At 43.4% G+C, this 7,446-nt stretch overlaps 1 protein-coding gene and 1 long non-coding RNA gene across 9 annotated transcripts in view; both read left to right on the top strand.

Annotated features, from left to right (window-relative positions):
• The window catches only part of EXOC4 (exocyst complex component 4), a 380,649-nt gene that overhangs the window by 149,829 nt on the left and 223,374 nt on the right, over positions 1 to 7,446 (top strand). The gene's annotated exons all lie outside the window — the stretch shown is intronic.
• The window catches only part of LOC308188751, a 70,561-nt gene that overhangs the window by 45,538 nt on the left and 17,577 nt on the right, over positions 1 to 7,446 (top strand). The window contains exons 4-5 of the long non-coding RNA XR_013945727.1: positions 356 to 589; positions 1,581 to 1,770. This is a non-coding gene — a long non-coding RNA (uncharacterized lncRNA). The remainder of the gene's footprint in view (positions 1 to 355; positions 590 to 1,580; positions 1,771 to 7,446) is intronic.

Here is a 7,446-nt window from a genome sequence, read left to right as displayed (position 1 = left end):
CATTGGTAACCGGCTTCTTTCTTAGAGATGGATATTTCTAATTAAAATTGCAGGATTTGGAGGGTTGCCTGCACTACCGAATCCAGCTCCCACACGTTTGTAAGGCAGCGAAATCTTTGGGTTCTGTAGGTAAAGTTGTGGGACTCCATCACGGAGCCGGTCGGGATGTTTGTCCTCGCGATTCAACTGGAAGGGTAATGCGGGACCTCGCTGCTCCTGACGGGCAGAAGCTGTTCTCTCACTTCCAGCTGAAACCCGTTAATGACCAGCTTTACTACCAGCTTGTTCTTCTGCCAGGAAGGATTAAGCTGTTTGTGGGAGGGACGAAGAACAGCTGGTGCTTTTTCTTTGGAAGCGGCAGGTGATGATACGGGCTGGAGCAGAGAAACCTGAGCTGAGGGAAGCTGGCACCACTTCAGTGGAGGAAGCGGTTTGAAGGCGTCGGATTAGGAAGTCCAGCCTGCTGGAGGACCGCCGCTCTAAGTGGTGGATGTTCACTGAGGTGGGACCGAGGAGTGACCCCTTCAGCAGCTGGGTCACCGTGGTTGCTGGGTACTGTGATCTCATAAGAAATTCCCCCGTGATGGAGGTTTGTGCTTAATTTTGGGGCGTTTGGGTTAGTCACAGCCGGGGTCGGTAGGAGGCTGCTGGCAGGTTCGTGCAACTCCTTCATAGGAGGCCAGACACTCGTGGTTTTAAAGCGTGGCAGAGTAGTTAGATGAAAACAAAGAAAATTAAAAAAAAAAATAAAAGGGGGGGGGGAGGATGGGACTGAAAGAAATTGAGCTTGAATTAATGTTTGACCTTTTTACAGGCCATATATTTCTTCTAATGGGAAGGTAAAGGAAGGAAAAGGTGTGAGATGGCTGTTGTGAAAGCAGAAGCAGTCTGTGGCGTGGCACAGGCTTGTTTGAAAGGGGAGGGAGGAAGGGTTTATGGGATGAAGTCAAGAGAATAAAATGATGCAGAAGAGCAGCGTGGGGAAAAGGCAAGAGGCTTTAAATGTGTTCAAGTGTCTATTAGATGTTTTTCAAATACAACCCGCAAACACTGCCACCGTTGGGAGAAGATGGAGACTTTGGGCAAAAATAGTAAAATATCAATGATAACGGGGTTTATATTCAGCAAATCATCATACCAAGTGATACGGTTTAAGCTTTTTAAAGGAGGATGGTGGAACAGATGTCAGAGAAAAAAAAAAATCTTAAGGGAGGCAGAAGAACGTAGAGAAAAGGAAGGGTACACCAGAACAGGTGATCACATGTTGCAGGCTCCTGAAATCTGGCTAAACTCTGAAAGGGCCAAATTGAGAAGTGTGAAATGAGGGATGGAGCCGTGCCAGTCAGCAAGAGATGGAAACCAGACTGACTTAATGCTTCTGAGATAAGTGGTTTTTTTTTTTTTTTGGTTGGGGGTGGTTCTGGAACGGTAGCTGTGCCAAAATGAAAAATGGTAATTTTTGAATTTTCGAACGTGATAAGAAAGAAGAAGGAAAAAAAAATAGTGAATTAACTGACAGTTCTTGGTAGTACCTGCTAGTGCTGTGTTTTAACATTTTAAATATATTGTTTGTTTCTTAGCTGCACAGAGTGGGAGTGTAGGACCTGTGGGCAGAGCAGCTCCGTGGTAGAGTCGGTGGATGCCTGGCGATGGGGACTCCTGGTCCGTGCTGCTCAGTGCTGAGCACCGTTTTCCATGTGCTATGGAAAGCAAACATGTTCAGCAAAAAGTTGGTTATTTATAAAGATGAGGAAACGTCAACTAAGATAGGTATGAATATTCGGAATTCGTATAAAAAAAAACCACAAAACTGAGAACTGTGTATAAATATTTATGAGTGGGAACGGTACTAGAGAGGATTCAAAGCCATCTCGGAAAGCTTCGTGTCAATCAAAACACCTCGAGTTGTTCAAGGTGATGTAAATTCATAAAAAGGTGGATCATTCAGAACGGATCTTACGTTTGCACCGAATGAGGGCAGGAAAAAGCATCAAGGTTTGGGGCCGGGTTTTTGTGTGTGCGATGACTTGCGGTTTAATTAAGACTAAGACCGTGTTGTCGCGTCACTTCTGGGAAGACGTGTGAAGGTGGCATACGGCAGGAGCTACTCCAGCATGCAGAGCATCAGCTCAGTGCTTTCTTGAATGGAGACAAGTAAACAAATGGAGGGAAGAAAAAAAGCTGGAAATGGAATACTGTGGCTTACGAAATGATCAGAGTAGTTTCTTAAATGCTGCTATGGCTAGGGGAAAAGAAAAAGTGATTTTTTGCTGCGATTAGGCGTAAAAGGGAATTCAGGAACACGCCCATGGGACCTTTCACCAGTGGCTTATGCTGCCAGGAGCAGACAATCAGAGGATGCCCCAAAGATGTCCCGGGGGCTCTGCTCTGCCCTGGGACGTGGTGGCATTCATGGGGACGCAGTTTGGGGAACCACATTTCAATCTTGACTTGTTTGTATTGAAGTCCGTTTCCACCCTGTGGGTTTTCCCAACTTCAGCCATTCTGGCCGTTAGGTTTCAGCACGCAGGCTGGGCAGTTTTCCCAGCCACAGAAGGGGAAAAGGGTTTTGTGAAGTTCTTTGGATGCTACTGAATTTGTGCAGGTTCAGTTTATTTGCCTTTTTTTTTTCTTTTAACAACTTAAAAGTGCTTCAGGTTGTTTGGAAATGGCTATTGCACCATTTTATAACCGTAGATCTTGTTTTTGCTACTGAAAAATAGCAAAAGCATTGTCAGAACTTGCGCAACCCTTTAAATTCGTATCCACGTGAGTTTGTATGACTTGGCCCTTAGTGTGTGACATCTATCTCTGTAGTTTTGCTGTGGTGTAGATGGGACTAAGTTACAGAGATGAAAATGGACTTGCACCAAGACTTGAGAGAGGAAAATTGGGGTTGAGATCTTACCCTTTGTGCCTTGAAATGGTTGAGGATTCAGGGCTTCGGTTTGGAAAGAGATGAGCTCCAAGCACTGGGAGAGACAGTTCTCCAGCCAGGGAAGGTTATGACTCTTTATTTGTTTTAAAAGAGGCAGGATCTGTTTGGACATTTATTAGCTATTGGTGTGCTGAGGGCAGTAGTAACAGCAGCTAGCGTGTTTTGAAAAGACAGACTAAACAAATGCTGGGTACTGGAGGGGATGGGAAATGTTGCAAATCACAGCTGGGTTAAATCAAAGGAGGAGATGGATTTCTTGATGAGCCGGTTTTTGTCCTAAACTTTTCTCTGTTCCCGATGAATAAAACGATGATCCTCGTAGTCCTAACGACCATAGCTTTCTGGAAATGTAAAATTACCAGATCTCATTAATGCTGGGCTATATCATTCATCAAAGCACTTCTTGTGCCTCATGCTGGCTCCTTTTCTCTCCCCCTCTTAATCTTTCTCTCATTATAACGATGTGTCTGCCCTTTGGACCTATCTGCTTCCAAGGAGTTGACACCTGCAGAGATATTATTTGGTGAAGATTTGTTAACTCTTTAAGAGTTGAAATGAAATGCTGAGCAGCTGGTGGGAGAAACCCAATCTGCTGGAAGCTGCTTTGCAGAATGAACGCTGCCGTAAGTACTGGGGGGAAACAAAGACCGGGCAGGTGATTGTACACCGAGGAGAAGAAATTATTTGTGCAACTGTGCAGTGCATCCTTCTGGTAAACTGCTGGTCTGTTTGTCATCAGGTCGTACAAAGGCAGTTAATGGCACCAGCTTTTCTTCTTCAAAGATACTGTAAAGATTTCCCAGTACTTTAGAGACTTGCTCCCAACCTAATGTGTTTTTTCACATGGGCTTTGTGTACTTGGGTAAGTTAAGAATAAAGTTTTCAAAATAAGGCTGACTTGCCATGAAATTAGACCTCACTGGGGACAAATGATTTTGACACATTCGTGGAAACTAGTTCTCCAAATGATACTAATAGCTCTGTAGCGCCTTTTATCTGAAGAACTAAAGCACTTCGCAAACACTCGTATTCCAGAAGTGCTGCACTGATCAGGTATTTTAGCCAAATAAATACTGTTTATAAAGGAATTTTCAAAAGAGCTTTCAGAAATACCTGTCACTGTTTCAGCGTCTTTATTCAGTGACTGAAGCTCTTATCTCTCTCAGTGGGGGATGCCAATTTACCGATGTACTTTTCGGTTAGAATCCAAGTTCCATAAGGCAGATTAGCAGTGAGAAAAATGCAAGTCTGTTTGGAAAAAAAGGACTTGAAAGTTGTTTTAAAGTCGATTCTGTAATAAATGAGCCAATTTTAGATGTATCAGGTGCCACAAAAAAAAAAAGTCATTGGAAATGGTTAGGTCTGGGTTGTTTTAAGCTCCCCCAGCTATCATGCGAAGCAGCTGAGAGTTACCATGTGCATCCTTCCTCCTCTGTATCCGTTTTTGTCTTAGATTATGTTTCTGTTGTAAACTCTGGGGGGATCAGGTGTGGTTTCGTCATTATGTGATGATGAGCACACTAGCATTACGATCAACATCTAGACTCCTAGACAGAGATACCATGGAAAGCGATTGTTTTTAATTACGTAATTAAAAAGCATTATTCCTCATTTAGTATTTGCCAAGCTACTGACAATATTTTGATAGCTGATATTCCAGCTGACATATCATAATAGTTGTCAAAGAATAATAGCTTAGAAAGATGGAACGAAGTTCTGCAGGACTGAGATTGAATAGAGACTATTTGGTATTTCCATTAATCTCTGCCAAATACAAGAACACAGGATTGGAGAGGCCACTGGGTGAGCCAGTTCTGTTCTTGTCATTACGGTCAACAGACCACACAGGTAGAGGAACACACCTATTAAGACTTGTTCTTAGCTTTTCCTCCTCCTGAGAAGCAGTCCAGAACCTCGATACTTTGACGTTTATAGACGTTACTCTGATAACCCATCTGGATTTTATTGTGGTCCAAGCACATGTCATCTTTTAATCCTGCCTCTAAATAACTTGGCCTATTTCTTCTTGCTTACATCCCTGATCTTTTTGTTTAATTAACCAAATTATCCACTTCAGCGTGTAGGGTGTGCTGATCGTTCTCCTGGCATCCGAACTGCCTTTCTGTTTCTGGTCTGCTTTCCCCTTGGTTTGAATGGGTTATTCCAGATGATGTCTCACCAGGTCCTTCAATATCGACGATATTCCCTTCCTGACCTCACCGGACAGAGCATGCCCGCTGTATCTGGGATTGTGTTTGCTTTTATGGCTGCATCCTCTGGGTGGCCCCTAGTTCTGTGATTGACCAATACACCTGGATTCATCTTATAAAGTTTCAAGCCATGCAGTCCCCACCTCAAGGAAAAGAAGATCAGTACCTGAACACACTGAAATGTGCAGTGTCAGATTACGTTATATTCCTCCAGTGCTCACGGTGCGCTGTATCACGATCTCCCGTATGTTGGTAACAACTTCCAACTCTGGTTTCCTCAGCAGCTGTTTTTGCACACTGACTTTTGTGAAGTTGTGATTAAAGAATCGGTAAGAGGAGTCCCTGAACTCGTCCTTAAGGAATTTTGCTGGTAACCTTTTTGCAGGCCAGAAGTTCTTTCAGCATAAGCAATTACTTTTCTTTTGTAGTTCATTAACCACTGCACATTCACGTTACTAGTTTCCATCATCTCCACCCTAGTGGTTTCCTTAATTACTGTATACTTCATTATATCTATCAGGTCCATTGAATGTATTCTATTTTTTATTTTTTTAAAGAAACTTAGTTGTTTGGGCAACTTGACTTTCTTTCCGTTCCAGATCCATTGTTCCCCAAAACTTGATTTCTGAGACTTCACGGTAACGTGAGCTTCATACTGCAGTACAGGTAGTTTCTTCAGAGCAGGATGATACCACAGATACTGAGGTGTGAAGATTAATGAGGACATAGATGTTTGGTAAGATCCTTGTTAGGATTTGGTACGGAATTATACAAAATCATTTGATAGGTGATCACTGTATTTTGTGCCTAGTCCAGTTGGCCAGTCCAGTAGCCTTGCTGGAACTGGGCTTTTGAAAGAGCTCAATATCCTCCAAGATCACTGTTCCTACAGCAGGGTTATCCCACCCTGCCCGGATTTAGCGTGTTCAGGATGTCCCCAACATTCAAGTAATCGCCAGGGAAAGCTTTCCTGGGTGGGTGGATAGTGTGTGCTAGTCTAGCCTACTAGGTTCTCTGATTAGTTATAGCTTCTGTGTAACTATGCTATGTTTAATAAGTTTGCTTAGGCGGTTTACTATTTAATTCTGTATCCTTATAAAATATAAAGTGGCTGTTGATTTAAATATATTGCTGTGGGTAAATCGCTAAACTATTGTGCAGAACAATCTGGCTCCTTGGTGAGCTGCGGTCTGTTCAGCCAAGTCTTGTGCAACCAGAATCAAGGTTTTAAATGTGGGAGGACTGAGACCCAACCACTTGTTTCTGAAATCTTCATTTCTGAAGAAGATGAAGTGGCCATACTGATCCTATGCTAGGACGGCTGTCTGCACTCTTTAAAATAAATGGTGAAAATTTGACAGATAGAGAGGAGAACTAGTTATGGTTGAAGAATACAGAAAAATACCATTTACAAGAGTAAACACAGTCTCTCTACTGTCCCCAGGAAAAAAACAACAAAGAGAAGATGAAGTACGTCTTCATCAAGGGAGAAAATAGCGAGTATTGAAAGGCTGGGCTTGTTTTGGTGCACAGTGCTGTACGAGGGTGTAGCTCAAAGCTTAAGTGAGATATATTCAAACTGGATGCAGTCTTTAACAGGGAGCTGACAGCTTTACGACACAGTTGTAGGGGACAGGCAGATTCTCTGGCTGAATCATCTCTGGATGTTACGCAGGCATCTCGTTGAAAGCAAGCCATGGAGTAAAACTCAATGGACTCTCATCTACGAGAGGCCAAACAAATGATCTAATGATCCCTTTGAGCCCTAACCTCTGTGAATCGGTTTAGCTACAAGAATTTCCACTAGGAAACATTTGGGGTTTTTATTGCGTAGAGGTGCAGGACTTGTTTAAGGGGATCGTTCTATAGGCTGCTGTATTTTGTTCCCCATATGATTCAGCTCAGTCTGGTGAGACACAAATTAAAAGCAATTAGAACTGTCAGCGGTGCTCTTTCTCATTAGAAGGCTTGACAGCTCTCTGCTGTCACAACACGTCCCTGAGCGTATCGATGCAGCGCTGCTGAAGGTGAGGAAGAGGAGGAGTCTTTCTGGACGGCTTTCTGACGGTCACTTTGGAAGTCCTTAAGACAAATTCGGCACTGAACTTCTGAGATCCACCATATTGAGCTGTCTTCGCTGCTCCAAGCAACCTGCCAACGCTCTTGTAAACTAACCAAGCCCTTCTTGCCTCCATCCTTATGACAATCTTTAGCTTCGAGTTTGGTTTGTGGGGTTTGCCTTGCCCTGTCCCGCTGTGCGGGGCCAGGGATGGAGGATGAGACACGGGCACACAAAAA

Source organism: Anser brachyrhynchus (genome assembly GCF_964034855.1).
Source record: "Anser brachyrhynchus genome assembly, chromosome: 1".
NCBI classification, from domain to species: domain Eukaryota; kingdom Metazoa; phylum Chordata; class Aves; order Anseriformes; family Anatidae; genus Anser; species Anser brachyrhynchus.
Note: the sequence above shows the minus strand (reverse complement) of the source record. Positions and strands in the feature narration are given on the sequence as shown.